General features: G+C 41.8%; 2 pseudogenes; one reads left to right on the top strand and one right to left on the bottom strand.

Annotated features, from left to right (window-relative positions):
- LOC148454335 (uncharacterized) overlaps positions 1-12,618 on the bottom strand; it is a 29,683-nt pseudogene extending 17,065 nt beyond the window's left edge.
- The window catches only part of LOC148454334 (uncharacterized), a 207,515-nt pseudogene that overhangs the window by 155,532 nt on the left and 28,655 nt on the right, over positions 1-23,328 (top strand).

Here is a 23,328-nt window from a genome sequence, read left to right as displayed (position 1 = left end):
TAATTACCCAATTATCAATTCACCATTTTTCAGAGATCTAATAAGACCACTTCAACAATGTAAATACAAATACAAGTCATCATTGAATTCAAAAATACTAGATGCATAAACGATATTCGCACAGTCCAGATAGAAAACCCCATCACAAAAAGCATTGATAATTTATGTTTTCATTCAACCCCTTTGGGGCAATAGTGTTCAGATTAAAAATCCATCATGCCTCTTTTTGCAACAAAAACGTCTCTCAGACCCCACCCCTCTTAGGCATTGGACATGATCAATTAACATGCTTTTAAACATTGATGTCTGGTATTCCATCTGCATAAAGTCACGGGCCACTGGTTTATCACTTCTGCCATCTCTGATGGCCTGCCTGATGGACATTAGGTTATTGGCCATACGTTCGCGAAAGCTTCTCACTGTCTTACCCACATAGTTGAGGCCACATGGGCACATCAATATATAAATGTCAAAGGTGGATGTACATGTAAGCAAATGTTTAATACTAATTCTGACCCCTGTATGTGTGTGGGCAAACTCCTTGCCTGGGATCATACAACTACAGTTTGTACAACCTAAACATCGGAAATATCCTAATGTATTCCTTTGTAGCCATGTACCTTCCATCTTCTTATGAAAATTTTTAGTTGGTTTCAATATAAGCTGTTTTGAATTTGGACCCCTTCTGAAAATCACTATTAGATTCTTTGCCACACTATTTAATGCCACATCAGTGCCAACTATTGGCCAGTGTTTCTTCACTGCTTTGGCAAATCTTGTGACCCTGGTGTTATACTGGGTCCTCATTATTATCCTTCCACTATAGGTTTTCTCTTTCAATTTGTCTATTGATGGATATGGTGGGCTCTTCTCAAGCATCTATTAGTCACTTTCTTGGAGTAACCACGTGCCAAAAATCTTTGTACCATGTCACTTATCTGTACCTCTGCCAATTCCTTCTTAGTGTTATTATTCAGGACTCTGATAAATTGTGACACAGGAAGAACTTCCTTTAAGGCCTTGGGGTGGTGACTCGTCATATATAAGATAGTATTTCTATCTGTTGCTTTCTAAAATCATGTAGTCCCTAATTTCTTATGACATTTAATATAGAAACATCTAGAAATTCTATATTCTTTGATTGTATGTTACTAGTGAACCTGATTGGACTCTGAAGCATATTTAACTTCTTAACCATCTAATGAAAGAGGTCCTTAGTGCCATGCTAGTGGACCAATATGTCATCTATAAAGTGGAAGTAGTCCAGACTGCTGGGTCCATACTTTGTGTATATATGTTTGCGCTCATATTGTGTCATGTACAGGTTAGTGTACACAGATGCCAAATTTGAACCCATAATGGTCCCAGCATTATGAACAAAGAAGGACTCGCCATATTGAAAATGAGTGTTCTCCAACACACAATAAATGATGTCACAAACAATATCAATTGGTGGACGTTCATAATTGGAGTTTAACAAAAATTTCCCTTACAGCCTCTACTCCTTGTGTATGCGTATTACCATGTGAAATCCAAGGTGGCGAACCATAAATCATAAATCACCTGTTTTGGACCGAAGTTGACAGACAATATAAGTAGCATGATGTGTACATGAACTGTCCATATTTACCTTTGATGGCTGGATAAATTATACAGCGGTGGTGTTTTATACTGGGTGGTGAACATTAAATGAATACAGCAAGATAAATCAAATTTAAGGAGTAGTACCTTCATTCCATTGGGATACATTGATAGAAGTATTACGAATTGGTACTTCCATTGAAGAGCTCCCCTGCGATGACAAGTAAAAATATGTGCATAAGCTCAAGACTGTGTGTGTGTGTGTATATATATATATATATAAATATATATATATATATATATATATATATAAACTGGGCTAAAGTAGCCCAGAATAGGTCCATCACTTCCATTTGGAGATGGAACCAGTTTCACCTTCTCGGACCCAGCCAACCCCGGTGCCACAGGGGGGCTCCATTTGCTGGACTTCTCCTTAGATTTTTTTTTACCAGTGGGCACCCGGCTCCCTCCCCACAATGCCAGTGACAGCAGAAAGCTGTAGTTCACACATGAGCTCCAGCCTCCAGGTCCCGCTGTGTGCAGTGCACTATGGGAGAGACATCATGATGTCTCTCCCATAGTTCAGATTGAGGAGCAGTGAGATGGACCAGATGGCAGTGGACATGGGAGCTGGGCTTAAGGTAAGTTTTTTTGTGTGTGAGCAGCTTCACAGTAGGGGACATTACTACAGGGGGCATTACTCAGGGGGCACTGCTACTGAGGGCATTACTCATGGGCACTACTACAGGGGGAATTATTTAGGGGGTGCTACTACTGGGTACATTACTCAGGGGGCACTACTATTGGGGGTATTACTCGGGGGACAATACTATTGGGGGCAGGGCCAGACTGGTCATCGGGCACTTCTGGAAAATGCCAGAAGGGCCGATGGGCAGATTGGTCCGATGCAGCTGAGTAGAGGCTTACCGCTGGCACTGCGGTGTCCATCCTGTTTTTTTACATTCACCACAGCTGCATCACTGCGTAATTACGTCATGATGCGGCAGGCGGTCATGTGAATCTGTGCAGCTGGAGGCTATTTAGCCAGCTCCTGTGAGCTGGCAACTTGCTACACTGCCCAGTGTTTTGTGTGGGTACATCATTATGCAGCATCATCATGACGTTATGAGATGCTGCCAATTGTGTGGATGTGCGGCGGGGGTGGGTCTCAGGGGTTATCAATGCCATTAGCTCCCCTCTGTCACTGTAATTGGTAGGCAGGGTTTCACAAACCTGTGTACCACACCACAAGGGAAAGGAAGCCATGGGCGCACCAGATGAGATCCAGTCTCCCACATCCCAGCAGCAGTGGCTGGAGCAGAAGGGCTGCTCAGGAAGCTTCCATGTGAGTGCTCGGTGCTGCAGAGTGTGGGGAAATGGAACAGCAGCAGGTTAGTGCTCCCATCCCAGTGTATACTCCTTCTCCAACCAAGTGTTCCCCACCATTACTGACCCCCAATCCCAGTGTCTCCAATCCTGCAAGCCCAGTGTCTCCCACCTTTCCTCCCAACCATCCCACTGCACCCATCTCACTTCCCCCACATAGGACTCCCAAGCCAGTCACAGTGACCCCCCTTTTTCAGCCTAGTGTTCCCACCTACTAACCTTATCTCTCTGCCCTTTCCCATCCTGCCCAGTCTCCCTATCCACAGTGACCCCCCCATCCAACCCAGTGTTCCCCACTATCTCACTGACCCCTCACTGCAGTGACTCCCACCCTGCCAGCCCAGTGTCTCTCCGCTTTGCTCCCCAATCAGCCCACTGTCCCATCTAACTGCCCCTTAGCAAGAATACCCAGACAGTCCAGTCAGTGCCCCCTCTCATTCAGTTCAGTGTACCGCCTTTTCCAGCATAGTGTCCCCCTACCACCACCATCTCACTGCCACCTTTCCATCTAGCTCAGTGCCCTCCTATATACCACCCACAGACTCTCCCCATCACCCACTGCCTTTCACCCTCTACCAGGCATCACCCACTATCTCTCCCTGTCACACACTGCCTTTCACCATCATTCTCTGTTACCTACTGCCGCCCCTCTGTCACCCATTTCATGGTGTCACTCACTGCCTCTCCCTGGTGTCACCCATTGCCTCCCTCCATCACTTATTGCCACTCATCATTACCTTCTCCCTGTCAACCTTTGCCTCTCCCTTTATCAACCACTGCCTCTACCAGTTACCTTCTCCCTGTCACCCACTGCCTCACCACCTTCCACTAGCTTTTTCTGTCACCCACTGACTCACCCTTTGCCTGTAACCCTCTGCCTCTTCTCGGTGTCACACTCTCCCTGTCACCCTCTACCTGTCACCCTCTACCTGACATTGCCCACTGCCTCTCTCTCACTCCCTGTCACCCACTTCCTCTTCACATCATCCTCTGTCACCCACTGCGACTTCCCATCATCATCTGTCATTCTCTGTCTCTCCCCTTCATCCTCTGTCACCCACTGCCTCTCCTCTGTCTCTCCCCATCATCCTCTGTCACCCACTGCCTCTCCCTGTCGTCCTCTATGTCACCCACTGCCTCTCCCTGTCATCCTCTATGGCACCCACTGCCTCTCCCTGTTAGCCTCTTCCTGTCCCCTGCATCTCCCAACAGTGGCGTAAATTCACCACAGACGCCCAGAGGCAAGTTATCATTTGGTGCCCCCCATCCTCCATATTTACAGCCCTTGGTGGGGTGAATATATTGTGGGCAATTGAGGAGGAGCCCCTACAGTGCTTGCACCCAGCACCTTCATTGTCTCCCATATTCCTCCTGCCCCTGTCTTATCACTCTGGCTGAGTGATAAAATATATGCTCTTTAAATATAACACCCCCCTAACATGACTAATAATATGAGTAATACAATACTGTATGTGCTCTTTAAATAAAACACACGCACACTGCCCAGCCTCCCCCCCACACTCATAGCCTAGGGCTTGACACTAGAAAATGGACTGTAATAGTTATTATTCCTGACATTGATTAAAAAGAAAATGTCGATCAGCTTTAGGTTATGGATTATTATACCATGAAGGGATAAATAAGACAGCAAAACTTTGGTCTATTACCATCTGCACTGCATCCCCATTGCAATGCAGCACCTGCATTGTTACAAAATGACATAGTTCTAGCATAATATGCACCCAGATCAGATCAAGACTTGCCCCACCTCTCTCCATTTCTCCTAAGTGTAACTGACATATAGAATTGGTTAAGAGCACCACAGCTCCACCAACACAGATCAATGTATTTGGGGGCATATGTATCAAAGATTGATGTGAAATGATAGTTTGGAGCTGATTTTTTGGTGATATATATTTCACAATTGTATCTCACATCAAGATTTGATACATATGCCCCTTAATATGAAAGAAAAATCTCCCACCTTGTTCAAAAAAAAAGGACACAAGAAAAAGGCATTAACATACTAAAATATCTTGCTAATTGTTTCCTACATCTAGAAAAAGAGGGAGTACAGGGCAAATGGATCATCAAACCAGTGCCAAGCGACACCCAATGATCATCATAGAGGGAGCTGATCTTCACAAATAGCTGATCTTCACAAATGAGAACAGCCAACATTTAGCACCAGCCATAATGAAATTACATTACATTTCTGTACTATAATGTTTTTTACTACTAGTCTGCCACAGCCAGTGCCACATTTATATGCTGGGCTGGCTCTGGATTCTCTCCTCCCGCCCACTCTCACCACAGTGATAGCTGCCGCTGGTTCCCATCCTCCACGGCACAGTGAGCACGTGATTGGTGCTCAGCTCAGCGGCACCTCTGTTTTAGAAGCAGGCCAGGTAGGGCATGGAATGGCTGGGTGACAATGGAGGAGGTGCCCCCATTGTCCTCTGTCACCCACTGCCTCTCCCCATCATACTCTGTCACCCAGTTGCCTCTCCCAGTCAAACTCTTCCTGTCCCCTGCATCTCCCACTGCCTCCCCCAAGTGTCACCCACTACCACTTTCCTGTGTCAACTACTGCCACTCAGCAGCATCACCCACTGCCTATCAAACACTGCCTCTCCCCCATGTCATCCGCTTAGTTTCACCCACTAGTGGCAGTGGGTGACATGAAGCGGGTGACACTGGAGAGAGGTGCGCAGTACCACCCACTACCTCTGCAGATGGTGATTATGTCTGCATTGTAGAACACTTAATAATTGGAATAACACTTCTGGGGAATGTTGATCACCCATGCATACTCAGCCTCCTCTTTTTTTAACTGGTTTTGTGATATTAGAGCAAGTCAGGATGAGTTTGATTTCCCTTCAAAGTCAAACCTCTGTGATCCACAGTGGGGTTCACAAAGATATCAGCCTGCCTTATCGGTGGCAGGTCTGCATTCAGAAGGTAGTTAAATCACTCTCTCCTGACAGGGCAGATGGTCCGATGGTATTATATACAGGAATGCCCAAGACCCTGGGATTTTAGAACTTTGGATCACTCAGCTGGGTGCTTTATATTTCTCACTGATTTTCTGTGGTTCAAATCACTTAGGGGCCCAATTATGAATGATCACATTTGCAATGCAATCTGGGCATGACATTACTGCCCATGATCGCATTGCAAAATGTGACCATATTGGTGGAATGTATTTTATGGCACCTGCAGGGCCAAGGGTTCCAAAAGGAGCCCATCCCTGCGATGTGCCTGGAGTGCTGTCGGGGCTTCTGCGAACGTGCAGTCCGGCTGACAGCAAATGTGCGGCCACCATTGCCCATAGGCAACAGCGGCTAACACCATCTTCAGATGGCAATAGCTGCGGGGTCAAATCTCTGGAATGCATTGCATTCTGGCAGCATTGCATCCTCCATAGAAACTTAAGGGGGGAGTGGCTGCCAGTGGAAATGGAGGGATCACAGCAGGTATCTGAGATATCTGCTGCAGTCCCTTCTTCATACATCTGGGGGAAACGTAATATTTTCAATTAACCCCTCAAACTGGTGTTTTTGCTTCAAATATGCAATGATAATTGGGCCCGTTTATAGTTACTGGCAGCTGTTACATGTTGGGGGTTTTCATATTTAAAAGAAAAAGAGGAAATTCCTGACCAGTTTATCTTGACTTTATTTTCTGTGCTTCATTCCAGCAGAATTCTACTGTTAGTATGACGCAAGTATCAATCTCTCAACAAGGATATGCTAATGTTGTTATTGTTGTTGCAGATTTTTCTGTAATGCATCCAAGTGACAGCATACTTACACTGCTTCATCTGTAATTGTGGGGTAGGAGTTGTTTGGGCAGCAAGAGTCAAAGAAAAAGCAGCATTTGTTTTGTGCTATAAAATCTAGATGTGTACCAGATAACCTTGTAAACTTTTACTGAATATTGCTACCATGTACACCATATATGGGTCCAAAAGTGATAGCCCACATTTTACTACCACCAACATGTTTTTTGTGCATAAAGTTCACAGCAAGTGGGCCTGTGTGCTTCAAATGCCTGGGCTGATTTTGAGTCCCAGTCTAGCCCTGACTCAAGGGGTATTACTAGGGTCAATACTACTGGGGGCATTACTATTGGGGGCATTAGTCAGGCAGCACTACTATTGGGGTTTTTAATAAAGAAGGGCATTACTATTGGGGGCACTACTACTGGGGGCCTCTACTACAGGGGGCATTACTAGAAGGGGCACTACTATTTGGGGGCACTATTACACAGGGATTACTAATGGGAACATTGCATATGTGCACATCATAAGGGACACCACTACTTGGGATACTGCATAAGGGGGGTTCTGCATAAGGGGCACCACTACTGTGGGCTCTGCATAAGGGGCACTAGCACTGCTAGGGGTACTGCATAAGGGGCACCACTAATAAAGGCACTGCTTAAGGGGCTCTACCACTTCTGTAGGCTCTGCTTAAAGGGCTCTACCACTGTGGGCACTGCATAAAGGGCACTACCACAAATAGGGCACTGCATAAGGGGCACTACCACTACTGTGGGCTCTGCATGAAGGGCACTACCACTGTGGGCACTGCACAGGTGGCACTACCACTGTGGGAACTGCATAAGGGGCACTACCCCTACTGAGGGAGCTGCATAAGGGGGGCTACTACAGTGGGCATTATGTGTAAGAGGCAACACTACAGTGGGCATTATATGTAAGGAGCTTTACTGCTGTGGGAATTGTATAAGGGGCAATACTACTGTGGGCATTGTATAAGGGGTACTACTATTGTGTCATTGTATAAGGGGCACTAATACTGTGGGCATTTTATATAAGGGGCACAAATTTGGGCATTGTATGAAAGGTGCACTGCTGTGTGTCATACATGAATAAGAGACAGTACTATGTGATGTAATGTGCTACTGTGTGGCATCATTTGTATTGGGAATACTATTATGTGACCACACCCCTTTCTATTAAGACAAAGCACACTTTTCATTTATTGACATTGCACTGAGGGGGGTGGCGAGTTCCACCACTTCTTTACTAACACTTTAAGTTCTGCATTACTCAGGGGACATTACTATTGGGGGCACTACTCAGGGGACATTACTATTAGGGGCACTACTCAGGGGACATTACAATGGGCACTACTACTGGGGGGCAATACTCAGGTGGCAATACTGCTAGCGGTATTAAAATTGGGGGCACTACTATTGGGGTCACTATTACAAAGGAATTTCTAAAGGAGTATTGCATATGGGGCACTGCATAAGTGGCACCACTCCTGGGGGCTCTGCATAATGGGCACCACTACTGTTGGGTCTGCATAAGAGGCACTACCATTGATGGCACTGTATGTGTATTGTAATAGAAGCACTGGAGAAGTGTGGAATGGTTTCTATGTGTGTCCCAGGTTTTTGTCCTATGTGTTTTAGCCTACAGGAGAAGTCTGTTTTACAAACAGGTTTGAGTGTTGGCTTTTGATAAAAGCCGTATTGGGACCTGGGGGTGTGGATGTGTGGAGAGGGACGGCTCCATCCACAGGCCACTCCAGGTCTTGGGCCTTTCAGCCTCATAGCAGGCTCAGCAGGGCTTGCACCTGGAAGTGGCTAATATATGCTGGGTTTCTTTGTGGCAGAGTGTCTCACACCTGTGGAAGTAGGCATGCAAGATAACATGTCCAGAGACACTGTATGATAACCCAGTAAGTACTGTGCATGTGCTGTTATTGATGGTGTGGGCAGTAGGCTCTACCATTCTGGTAGTGAGGGTACCTACTGTTTAGTTATTGCCCAGATGGGCTAGGACTTTTGTTTATGTTTTGTTATATTTTTCTGGCACAATAAAGTCTGGCTCTGACCAGCTTACACAAGAACCTCGGACTGGTGTACTGTTTTCCCCTCTGCTGCATGTGTAGAGAGGGAGTCTGTTTACCCCAGGAGAGGGACCCCTATCCCGACCATATCACATTTGGTGGAGAATGCAGCAAAAGGAAAAGCTATATGTTTAAAATTTAAAGTGACAGACACCAATTTGTTGTGTGGAGTATCAACTCATGTTCTGTGAAATCCATAAAGGTGGCATCAGCAGATGCTTAGAGAAGCCAGATTCAGCTTCCAACCCACAACTAAAGACAACATGGAGGACATTGTTAATGTCTTGCTCCAAGCAACGGCCACTCAGCAGGAAACGAACAGACTTCAGCAGGAAGCTACCAGAGCTCAGCAGGAATCCACCAATCTGAAACTGTTGGCCTTGGAGACAGCCCAGAGGTAACAACAAGTCACATTCGAGGAAACCTGCCAGGCCTTAAAAGAGGTAGTACAACACCTAGTAGCCTGGTCTGGAGATGCTTCCACTGACCCTCATACCTACACTCACTCCATCTGTGCCAATCACTTTCTAAAGAAGATGACCACGGGTGATGATGTGGAGGCCTATCTCATGGCATTTGAGAGAATCGCAGAAAGGGACAGTTGACCCAGGGAACAGTGGGCAAGTCTTGCGGCACCCTTCCTGTCTGGAGAACCACAAAAGGCCTACTATGATCTGCACCTGGCTGATGCAAAGGGCTATGTAAAGTTTAAACAGGAGATCCTAACTTGCTTGAGAGTCACCGTATTTGTTTGTGCCCAAAGAGTCCACTGCTGGGAGTTCCAAATGGAAAGGCCTCCACGCTCACAGATGCATGACCTCGTCTGTCTAACCACCAAATGGCTACAGCCCGAGACACTGACAGGACCACAGATCTTGGAAAGAGTCATGATGGACTGGTATCTGTGATTGCTACCTGCATCTTTGCGCTAGTGGGTGAGCCATGCAGACCCTAAGTCCGCAGTCCAGTTAGTCGAACTGGTGGAGAGGTATGTGGCAGCTGAGGAGCTGATGAGTGTGCCCCACCAAGCCCTGATGGTGCATTGGCAAACTCCCATTGACACTGGTAAGACTGTTCCAGGGGAGAAGGGTGATGGGCGGTGGAATGTACGCAAGACTGGGGGTGTGGAACCTGGAGATGGGCCAGCCAGGTCAGGATGGTTCCTACCCCATAAAAGACTAGATATTAATGTGGTTCAATGTTTCCTGTGTGGTGGTTTTGGCCATATTGCGGCTAATTGTTCACTTACCTCTGAATCTATGCATTGTGATACTGCTCATGTCAACCGCAGGGTGTCTTTCTTTGCACAGCCATCCTGTACTGATGATCGGCAGGCTGAGACAGATAAGCACATGTGTGTACTCACTGTAGAAGGCAACCAAGTAGAGGCTCTGCTAGATTCTGGTAGCCTGGTTACACTTATGAAAGCTGAACTGTTGAACTCCTTGAAGCATAAGGGGAAAACTGTTGGTGTGACCTGCATACATGGGGATACTCGGTATTATGTTACTGCTGAAGTGAACATCAAAACACCATGTGGTTCCGTGATAGTGTCTGTGGGTTTGGTACATGGCTTAATGTATGATGCAATATTGGGGAGAGACTTTGCTCACTTCTGGAAGTTGTGGGAAAGCCGATTTTGCACAGAGGTAAATCACCCTGACCCATTTGAGAAAGTTACTGATGTAGTAGCAAAGGAAGGTTCTTCAGAGTCTGAGATGTTCCCTTTTTCTAGTATGATTGGCGAACTAGAGAAAGGGGTTGTACTGCACAACTGGGTGTTGGTGAAGGGTATATAGGTAAGTGAATGTTTTTGATTATTTGTCCTGATGAAAATTCTAATAAGGAGTTGAAACATTGACCGTAATTCGCAAAGACTCCATGTCTTTATTTCTGTTTAACGCCTGAGTGCTGCCTATACCTTAGAGTACTTCTATACTTCTATATATTTGGAGGAAGGCAACGGCACATTTTCAATTATTTAGGTACTAGTGTCGAGTATATGGACTCATATATATTTATGTTAGTGTATATATATATATATATATATATACACACTATGTATATATATATATATATATATATACACATTATATACACTGTATGTGTATTTATATTTTATTGTATTAGACCATCCCAGTGATACACATTATATACACTAAACAACAATATGTAAGTCCAATTTGTGCCTGAAACCAGTGTGAAGCAGCTGAACTCCCAACGTTGTAAACCACACAAACACCTAAAAAATCATGATAGTCAGAACAAAGAATAGGGATAAGTGCTCCTCTTGTCAGGGAATATATATAATAGAATGTCAAAATGTCACTTAGAAGGGTAGATGGTTTATCAAGGTGTGATAAACGGAGTTAAAGCCGGAACACATTGGTGTGATGACGACTGGACACACGTTTGAGTCTTTGACTGGACTTTTGTCCAGGAATGATGATGTTCGTCCATGTAAGATGACGTTTTGCCTCTTTCTGAGTTACGTTTTTTTGGAGGGAAAAATCCGAACTCCACGTGCAAACTCGAACCTATCCGAGCCTGCACATCCCTATATTAAACCAGTGCAGTACACCATGAAAAGTCTCTCACTTGTTTATTGTATACTATTGTATTAGTTGATATTAATAGCTCTGCCCAGTGTGCTTATTCCAGTCTAACACCCCTGTATCTATTTCTGTGCAGGCCCATGGCATGTTCGCTTGCAGAAGGGGGCGTGGCCTCATGCTCACAGAGCAAAACTCTCAGTTGTATGACATTATGAGGGCATGACTGTGTGTTATGTCCCCATTCACATCACACTGGGGTCTTGCCCAGGCAGCCCTCAGCCTCTATGGGTACAGTGTGGAAGACATGAGCATTCACACATTTATTATCACTGCTTTGTGACACCATCGAAGGCCGTGACACCAAAATAGCAGAGCAGCACTGCTATTTTGGTGTCACCGTCTTAGATGGTATCATCTGGTGCACCCCCCTAGGGATGCCACTGGCACCGCTATATGCCAATATTAACAAGTTCTGACTTACGGGAAAAACATTTGCTGCATTAAGAACATGTAAGCGGTTTCTCTCCTGTGTGACTCCTCTGATGTATAACAAGATCTGACTTATGGGAAAAACATTTGCTGCATTCAGAACATGTAAGTGGTTTCTCTACTGTGTGACTCCTCTGATGTATAACAAGCTCTAACTTACGGGAAAAACATTTGCTGCATTCAGAACATGTAAATGGTTTCTCTCCAGTGTGAATCCTTTGATGTACAACAAGCACTGACTTACGGGAAAAACATTTGCTGCATTCAGAACATGTAAATGGCTTCTCTCCTGTGTGAATCCTTTGATGTTTAACAAGCTTTGACTGACTGGAAAAACATTTGCTGCACTCAGAACATGTAAATGGCTTCTCTCCTGTGTGACTCTTCTGATGTGTAACAAGATCTGACTTTTGAGAAAAACACTTGCTGCACTCATAACATGTAAATGGTTTCTCTCCTGTGTGACTCCTCTGATGTACAATAAGAGATGACTTACGGGAAAAACACTTGCTGCATTCAGAACATGTAAATGGTTTCTCTCCTGTGTGAATCCTCTGATGTGTAACAAGAGATGATATATGGGAAAAACATTGGCTGCATTCAGAACATGTAAATGGTTTCTCTCCTGTGTGAATCCTCTGATGTGAGATAAGATGTGATTTATATGTAAAGCTTTTGTCACACTCAGAGCACAGATGCGTTTTCTCTCCTATGAGACTCATCATGTATTAGATGAGAAACAAATTAGCTGGAAAAGATTTCTCCTATCCAGAAAATGAGAATAGATTTTGGGAATCCTTTAGAGGTGTAAGAAGAAATAGCATCTTTAGTTGGCTTTATGAGAGAACAATGTCCCTTTATCAAATAGTCTTCATAGGGATCCTGCTCCTTATTTGTTCTGCAAGAAAAAAATATATTTAAAAGCATAAATGTTATCCGAGTAAAATGACTTTTACAGAAATAGTGTAATTTTATATACAGAACATGATATATATTTAAATACACTAAAAAACATAACTTAGATATTTACTCACCGCCTGTACTGACCATAGATGGGTAACACATGCTACTGATTCTGTTAGGTGATGCATCAGAATGAGGCTATATTATAGTTGGGGAGGATGGGTCCACACATAGGGGGCCCCCACACAGACACAAATATTGCCCTGACCCAGCCCACACTGCATCTTCAATGGATTGACTGGCTCCCAGCAACATCGCCCAGAATTTGAAACTTAAAAGGCATCCCGCTACTCTCCTGCCAGTGCTGAGTCACCAATTTACTGGTTATACTGTTTTGGTTCAGGGGGTAAACAAATCAAGACTATGCAGAATACTAGTGATTGTTACCTGCATGAACCTTTATATATCTGAGAAGAATGTGAAATACCAAGAATCGGATAAATACTACCTCTACTTTTGAGTCTTATCATTATAAATGGACTATATTGGTTTAAATGAAATAGCCTGTTATATGATTCTGACATGCAGACTCTATGCTCCTGCAAATTGTGAAACAGCTCCACCCAGTGACAGCACCTAGCATCAATTATATCTCATGTAATTTGATGCTGTCTATATTGTCGCTTAGAAGGTGTTTATGTTGATCTTTCCTTTAATAGGTTGTATTTTTTCAATCATTAAACCAATTATAATAATAATATTACAGACACACCTTAACTAAGATAATGTTATTGCATTTTTAAAGATCACGGTAACAGGATAAAATTCTTGTGTCAGTACCAATAGTGTCAGAATTATTAAGCACCTATCATTATCTGACTCAAAAGAAACTATACACCAGTGCCAATATGTTCTTACATTAATAACTTATAAATAAGTAAGCATGAAGCTAGGACCAACAAGCGCTCACAAACAATCAACTAAATGATACTGTATACAATAAATATGCACGTTGCGGTATCCCACATCAATCAATGTAAACCATTGATGAAATGAATAGGATGTATAAACGAGAATCAATGGTCATAAATGGTATTTTAATGAGTTGCAGACAGATCAGTCCAACTACATGAATTATCTAATTGAATGTAATGGACTAAGCAAAATAAAATGGATTGCGCTGTATCCACATAGATTAGACAATAAAAAAGCTCCTAAAATAGATCACTATAATGTAGTCCACTATCTTAGTGAAACTGTTTAATAGTCTGTATAATAGACGAGTGGTTGTAGTGTTGATTATGAACAAATCTTAGAGTAAAGAGATGGTCAATCTTGTGACTTCAAATAAATACTGTAGTGGTGTATTCCAATCGTTTGGCAAGTGGTTGTAGTAGGCAAAATTTATAGCAGAGTCTTGTAAAAATGATAGTGGACCATATACTTGAAAGTTAAAAGGTAAAGTTAATAGTGATGTGCTATTCCTGATGCACCATGGATGTACCGTGTCCTGTATATTGAGATGAATCAAATAGTATATTGCACAGTACAATGTCAGTCTTGAAGGGCATATGTTGTTAAGATGGTTGGATCTGAGGGGTAGGACTGAAGTAAACCCTGGCTCTGCAGTAGCAAAGGCCCGCACAGACTATTTCTGGTTTTGGGGCCATTACATTCTACAGCAGCACGGCACAGTGATGGGTACCAAGTTCGCTCCTAGTTACGCCAACCTCTTTATGAGTGTTTGGGAGGAGGAGTCAGTCGGGAACAATGAAGTGACAGGAGCGAACTTGGTACTATGGAAGCGCTACATAGATGACATCATCTTCATCTGGGAAGGATCTGAAGACTCACTAATTAGCTTTTTGAAACATCTTAATACCAACACATACAACCTTGTCTTCATGGCTGATTACAGCAAAGAAAAGGTTAACTTCTTGGATCTGGAAATATTTATTAAAGATCAGAAGCTGGAGACCAAAACATACAGGAAGAAGGTGGATGTCAACAGTTTTATTTTGTGCAGCAGTGAACATTATCCCCCATGGCTCATGAGCACACCGAAAGGCCAGTTTACCAGGCTGCGATGTAATTGCAGCAACAAGCAAGACTACATCTCTCAAGGCAATGTTTTAAAAAAACAACTTCTTCAAAACAATTACAACAAGACATCAGTGCAAGAAGCATTCCAGACAGTGCTAGATGGAGATAGAGAGAAACCTCTCAATTACAATACGGAAAAGGCTGATAACAAAGACATGTTTGACTAGTGTTTCATTACCGAATACAATTCCTCATCCAATTTTTTCAAACACACTTTACGCAAACATTGGAATATCCTTACAAAAGATAAAACACTGGCACCGATTCTACCGAATAGACCAATGGTTATATTCAAAAAGGCTCCGGATTTCAGGCAGAAACTGATTCATAATCACCAACCACCACCAAGTTTCACCCAAAATACAATTTTTATGGAGAAGAATAAAGGCTTTTTCCATTGTGGAAGGTGCCTGAATTGCAGAACATGTCATTATCAGAATATGAAACCTACCCTGACCTTCAAGTCAAACAATACAGGTACCATTAACAAGATTCAAGACATGATCACTTGTGACACCAGGGGTCTAATATATCTTCTTACCTGTCCGTGCTGCAAACAATACATTGGGAAGACCACGAGAAGTCTTAAGCAAAGAATAGGGGAACATAGAAGGAACATCCTGAAAGGATTTGAAGATCACAGTGTGTCATTGCATTTTAAAACACAACATCTAAAGGATGCTTCCAAGTTATAATTAATAGGTATTAAAGTAGTAAAACCCAGCTGGAGAGGAGGAGACTACAATAAGAAATTAAGTAGGGAAGAGATCAAATGGATGATCAAGCTTAAGATGATATCCCCCCTAGGACTTAATATAGATCTAGAGATCCAGACTATTTTATGAATTTATGTTGGATCTTGCTACAAGCCATTCCCCCTCCCCCTCTAATATTCTGCTATGTTACATCATCTTGGTTAAACTAAAACCCAACAATTCACTACAGTTGATACCTTTTACTAAATATTGAATATTAAATTTATTATCAAAGGCACTTTACCCATTAAGTGAATAGATATAATACTTAATATACAACTCACCATATATGTGTATAAATTACCCCTATATTACACCATACAGACAGATTCTATGATGTTTTATGATACCCCTACAAGTCCAGTATATAGATTTCCTGATTCTTCATGTTAGCTGAGCTCATTTCTGTGTACTAGGACCAATAGATTCACTGCCAATAGCAGAACATGTTTGCACAAGAACTCATGTGTAAAAAAGAGAATTTTCCGTTATATACTTATATTTATTTACAATCTAATAACAAAGGACTTCTTGGGACTTCATATGTCCATAAGGATTCATTTGCCTTCCAGTGTCTGACCCAGTGTTCAATCCATCTGTTTGTGTCCCTCCACTGTAATTGACTGCACGCACAGCTTTAAACAAAATGTTTTCTATGCCTCCATGACAACCATCATCAGGAGGCTTGGCTACAAGATCCCTCCAATCAGGCGACTGGAGGAGTAGCTTGTAACTACACAAATACAGAGAGAAGACTACTGAACAACATCCTTGAAAAAGGCCGTCACTATCGGCCGAAACGCGTTGGAGACACGCACATTGACCGCCCACTGCACTTTTACTCCTGTGGAACTCTTGCGGGATTTGGAAGAAGGAAGGAACTTTACAACGCACGCACACTGCCACGAGCTGCCGGAGATAACTATTGAGGATCCCCGCCAGCGGCGCAGTACCCACGCTTCAGCCGGTAAGATCATCCCCCTCCATCTCTAGGTGACCAGTGTCCCGCCTGCCCTGCTGTCGTGGAGGCTTGCACCCTCAGCCGCAGCGGTGTCAGGCGCTCCTGGTAACATCACCTACACAGGGGACATAGCGAGCCTAGGCACTCACCCTCCGGCAGCGGGCTTACCATCCCGGGGCGGGTGTTGGAGAGTGTTCCTCGCTCGTCTATCACAGGCTGACAAGCTGCGCTCCTGCCGGGTCACCTCCAGCGCTGATCTGGACAGCAGTGAAGCAGTCTGTGCGGGCCTTGGCTACTGCAGAGCCAGGGTTTACTTTAGTCCTACCCCTCAGATCCAACCATCTTAACAACATATGCCCTTCAAGACTGACATTGTACTGTGCAATATACTATTTGATTCATCTCAATATACAGGACACGGTACATCCATGGTGCATCAGGATTAGCACATCACTATTAACTTTACCTTTTAACTTTCAAGTATATGGTCCACTATCATTTTTACAAGACTCTGCTATAAATTTTGCCTACTACAACCACTTGCCAAGCGATTGGAATACACCACTACAGTATTTATTTGAAGTCACAAGATTGACCATCTCTTTACTCTAAGATTTGTTCATAATCAACACTACGACCGCTCGTCTATTATACAGACTATTAACAGTTTCACTAAGATAGTGGACTACATTATAGTGATCTATTTTAGGAGCTTTTTTATTGTCTAATCTATGTGGATACAGCGCAATCCATTTTATTTTGCTTAGTCCATTACATTCAATTAGATAATTCATGTAGTTGGACTGATCTGTCTGCAACTCATTAAAATACCATTTATGTTTTTATATGACCATTGATTCTCGTTTATACATCCTATTCATTTCATCAATGGTTTACATTGATTGATGTGGGGTACCGCAACGTGCATATTTATTGTATACAGTATCATTTAGTTGATTGTTTGTGAGCGCTTGTTGGTCCTAGCTTCATGCTTACTTATTTATATGTTGTTGATAGGGTTAAGTGACCATTTAGCTGCTTCTATAAATTTTTACCTAGTTCTGATAATTAGAGCGCACATACCCAATTTTTTGTAATTACATTAATAACTCCCTAACTCATTAAGAGTTATCCCTTTTAATAATAAGAGTTCATTTTCTTTGCTTGTTTGTCCTAATTACCTTATCCATTTAAAAAAGAATTAAAATAAAAGGGACATTTTCACTATTAATTTCCTACAACTATGAGAATAACCTAGACTTTCTCTCATACACAATATGAATATATTGACTTTAGGGTCTACCACCAATCTAACAAATATTGATTTTAGCGACTATATAATACAGAAATTGTAGGTTCTAATACTATCACATAATATAAAGTCCTAACCGTTGGGGATGTCAATTTGTCTGTTTTTGCACAGAGTAATCTGAAAGATTCTATGGGCTCAATCCAAATACATGAGATATACTCACGAGTGCAAATCATCGTGACAACGTGTGCTCCATAGGGCTCTGAGCAAAATTAGGCAAATTTTGGCTTGTTACAGGCTTTGAGGGGTGCGAGGTGTCGTTGCTGGTGTATTTAATACAGTGGCAACAGCAACTCGCACCTTTCACAATCAATTGGATTGACGCCTATAAAGGGCCTGTAGCTTAGATACCCCTTTATATATACTAACATGATGCACAGAGTAATATGTAACATACTATGATGGAGCTGACAACTATATACCTCTTTAAATATACTAACCTGATCTACAGAGTAAAATGTAATATACTATGATGGAGCTGTCACCTAGATACCTCTTTATATATACTAACCTGATGCACAGAGTAATATGTAAGATACTATGATGGAGCTGTCACCTAGACACCCCTTTATATATACTAACCTGATGTACAGAGTAATATGTAATATACTATGAAGGAGCTGTCATCTAAATACCTCTTTATATATACTAACCTGATGCCCAGAGTAATATGTAAGATACTATGGGCGGAATTCAAATCTCTTCAGCCCCTATCGCGCCCAACGGAGCTATTCTATTCTTGCTCCTGTCGGGCGTGAACAGCTGCCAAGCGCTACATTTCAGCTCGCAGCCCCTGGGGGATGAGAGCTGAAATGTGCGAAAAGTGACATGTTTGGGCACCCAAACATCACTTTTCGCGATCGCACACAGCACTTTGGTCGGGTTTAGCTGCTTTACGCGGCTAAACCTGACCTCTATGGGCGCGATCAGCGTGAAATTCTGACACAATTGAATAGCGGCCCGCGATCTCCTGTCACATTATACGGGAGATGCGGGCCACAAAATCAATTGAATTCTGCCATATGATGGAGCTGTCACCTAGGTACCCCTTTATATATACCAACCTGATGCCCAGAGTAATATGTAAGATACTATGATGGAGCTGTCACCTAGATATCACTTTATATATACTAACCTGATGCCCAGAGTAATATATAAGATACTATGATGGAGCTGCCACCTAGATACCCCTTTATATATACTAACCTGATGTACAGAGTAATATGTAAGATACTTTGAAGAATCTGGATCCTACATACCCCTTTATATATACCAAAGAAAAAGGAAAGAGTGAGCTCACCTCCTATGGGAAATGGTTGAGAATAATTAAATCAAATATATTATTTGATTTTTAATTATACAAATAAAACAGGAAAAATGTTGACTACTATGGTACATACTGATAAAGAGTAATTAGAAATTTTACACCCATGGACCTACCATACTGATAGAGAATAAATAGATATAGTTCACATTCTGCAATTGTTCGGATAGAGATCATGTAGATAGATAGATAGATAGATAGATAGATAGATAGATAGATAGATAGATAGATAGATAGATAGATAGATAGATAGATAGATAGATCTCTCAGTACTGACAAAAAAAATATATATATATATATATATATATAGATATAGTACACACTGGGTCCCACAGTGATGAGAATCAGGACCTGATAATTTGGGTGGGGAGAGGTGATAATTGCTGGTGGCATCCCTTCAGAAAAAAATGGGAAACAAGGATTGCTGGGCAGGGAAAAATGGGGTGCTATGCACCCCTCAGCCAGGACCATATACTGGGAGGGTGCGATCAGTGTGTTTGCTATTCACCACCTTCACACAGACAGAGGTGACTGCTGTACTCAGCACCAGCAGTCTTCCCGGCCCCACTGCAAGAAAGCACAAAGCAGCATGTGCTGGGCTGGGGAGATAAGCTGTTGATAGGTAAAAGGGAGGGGGGGTGGTGGCAGACCCAGGCCCCTCTAACAAGCCTGAGTCCAGGAAATAAGTACACAATCCCCCCCTTCCTCGGCACCCCTGTATATAGATAAATTATACACAAATAATACATTAGCACTGATAGAGAATGTATAGCTATGTTACACAAAGGATCCCACAATTTGGGGCTACATGTAAGTAACTGTTCAGCACAAGGTTTGTATGTAAGATTATAGATTGTATGTAAGATTATAGATTGTATGTAAGATTATAGATTGTATGTAAGATTTTAGATTGTATGTAAGATTATAGATTGTATGTAAGATTATAGATTGTATGTAAGATTTTAGATTGTATGTAAGATTATAGATTGTATGTAAGATTATAGATTGTATGTAAGATTATAGAACAACTGAATTATTTCTCCAGCTACATATCTGGCTTCTACCAATTATGTGACAGATGATAAGTGTCCACCAATATTTTTGCTAATTTATTATGAAGTTACACTTATTAATATTCATAATAGTTAATGTATATCTAACATCAGTCACCCAGAGGATAATGTGACATCATACAATATACAGTGTAATATCTGGATATTTTAAAGGTTTTATTTGCAAATCAATATTTTTTAATATATAATGAAAAATATAGTATATAAAGCTTATAGTACCGTACCATTTTAAAAATACAAATATAGTAACACTAACTATATAACCATTGGTAAGGTGAAACTTTTTAAGTTTTGATAACAAGACAACATCTACAAAGTAATATCTACAAATATCTTTGTATGTATCAATATATTCCTATATATAATGTAATTACCTTACTCTGGAGATTCTACTGTCTGTCTCTTTCTTACTCCTCCATCCATCCAGCTCTCCAACCAGCAACTAAACCAGCAGCTCTTCCATCAGCTATCAGTAGCCTGATACATCCTATTTATAGTCATTCCTCCCCCATCTCTCTCCATAGTTCCCAGGATGACCAGAAGAAATTCTTACACTGAAAGGTGACACATAAACTCAGCATCTTCTCGTGCCTAGCTCATTGTCTTGTTAATGAGGTGTAATGAAGGTCACTTACTACAATGGAAAATGCTAATTACACCTTAGGAGAGGGTAACACCTTGTATTCTAATGAAATCATTGCCTCCTGTTATGTCACTACAGGGACCTTTTGTTTAGAAGTCACCTATTGTCTGAGCAGAGTTTCAGCAGAAAGACCTGTTTTACATATCAGCAGGAACCTCAATGAGTTTCTGGAAATAATAACATCAATAGATATATGTATAAAATAAGTCAAAATTTTGTATAAACCTGAATTTTGAAGACATTGTGATATAAACACTTAATATGAGTTTCTTAGACTTACATAAATAGGGAAGATATGCCTATGTACAAATTTATTTTAAAAATAAATTTATTAAAAAAAACATTTATTTTCAAATGCACCCCAACAAGTAGTTTTTATTTGGAACATGAGTAAAATTTAGAGGTGGAAAATGTTGAGCCACAATGATTTAATCAGATCTTTTGTTTGTTAATGCCTAATGCCAAACAATTTGCCTAGGCAGCTAATGGCCACACTGCTGTCTGATGTCTCCCCTGAGTGTCAGGTGCAGCTAACACCCGCTACATCTCCCCGGGTCCCGCCAACAGCAAATGCCGGCTTTCTTCCCCCGACACCCAGCTTCTGCCCACAGAGGACAGCTATCTTTGTCAACCAAGTGAAGCCATAGTGAGTACACCTGCTGAAGGCTTGAAGGCTCCTACTTAGGCTGCATAAGCAATTGAAACTTTCTATCATTATAATGGTGGATTTGTGAGGTAATATTTAAAAACTGTAACTTTTTCAATTACCTGAAGACCAAAATGCCCTACTCTGGAAAAACAGTTATCTAATAATACAAACCCCAAGTCTAAATTCACCCCCTACCCTGAGTTATGCCTACCCAATAATCCCCCATAGAGAAAAGCAGAAAAGTATTCCTAACTGAGAGTGTCAGAAAAAACTGATATTCAGAAATTTCGATTACTCCCAAAACCCCATTTTTTATGTTTTTACCTTGAAATTTGGCATGCAGCACCGAGCAACAGTTCTACGCACCCATGCCACATTTCAGCTCAGTATCTCCTATAGCTTTTGAGGTGTAGCCCTTAAACACCATGACCCTCTGTCTGGAATTCTCCATGGAAATTTCAGTTTTCTTCGATTCAGCCTTATAATATATATATATATATATATATACACACACATCGACATCAAGTTGCAGCACTCCTGGCTCTTGAATAATGACAATATCCCGGTATGTAATAGGCAACGTTTCAGTGCTCATTTAATTAAGCACTGTCATCAGGCTTAAAAATTACAAATAACTCACACCTTAAATACAATACATACCAACATGTGCATGCTGAATCAGGACACAGGGCTTTTCCCCGGAGTAGTCACGCACAATCATTTATTTATTTATTTATTTATTAACAGTTTCTTATATAGCGCAGCATATTCTGTCTCTTTTTCAAGGTGTCCATTATAACTGGATGAAACGCGTTGGGCCACGCCACTTTTTTGTATTAGCAACGAACTTGATATTAATACATGCATTTGTGCACATATTGGGACTTATACTACATGTCCATTTTTGCTATATTAGACTCTGGTGAGTCTTATGTTATTATTTTATAATAAAACCCTTTAATTATACTGAAGTACACAGTCTCCTTAAGTACCATCACCCCATTTCCACCATACTTCCTCTGAGCACCGGGACGAGGGATACCAGCAGGAACTGACTTCACGCTTGGTAAGTACATCCATCACTTACCTACCTGCATGATCGCGTATACCCTGTTCCTGATACTGTGCATATGCATTACATTTTGAGGTGGAGAGGAGATAGAAGAGGTTACGTGCAATACCGAACACCCATCCTACAGAATTAAGGAAAGCTTCATATAAAGAACATCCATCCCACAGATTTGCATAAGACATTTTTCTTAAGACACTTTTATTTCAAGTCCCATGAGAGTTTATTTGGACATTGTGGATACGTTAGAAGACATTTCCCATTCATGGATAGGAGTACTTTTAGAGACATTGCAATCAATTATAGAGCGCACTATTTAGAGATTATCACCACAAATTAGTTGCATTTAGAAACCCAGAGCGCACCACTAATATAATTATTAACTAATCTATGAATACATCTACTTTCTAATTGCAAAAGTTTAAGGCCACGATTGCCACCACGTATATCATTAGGTATATTATCTATCAGTCTGTAGCGTAGTGATGCTAAATTATGCTTAGCTGTCACAAAGTGCCTAGCTATAGGCTGATCGCTAGCCCCACTGTTAATATCTGCTCTAATGGCCGATCTGTGGGCTGTCATACATTCCTTAAAGGACTGCTCCATCTTTCCTATGTATGAAAGTCCACAGAGACAAATG

The sequence above is a fragment of the Taudactylus pleione genome, unplaced genomic scaffold (genome assembly GCF_031769625.1).
Source record: "Taudactylus pleione unplaced genomic scaffold, aTauple2 ptg001005l, whole genome shotgun sequence".
Lineage (NCBI taxonomy): Eukaryota > Metazoa > Chordata > Amphibia > Anura > Myobatrachidae > Taudactylus > Taudactylus pleione.
Note: the sequence above shows the minus strand (reverse complement) of the source record. Positions and strands in the feature narration are given on the sequence as shown.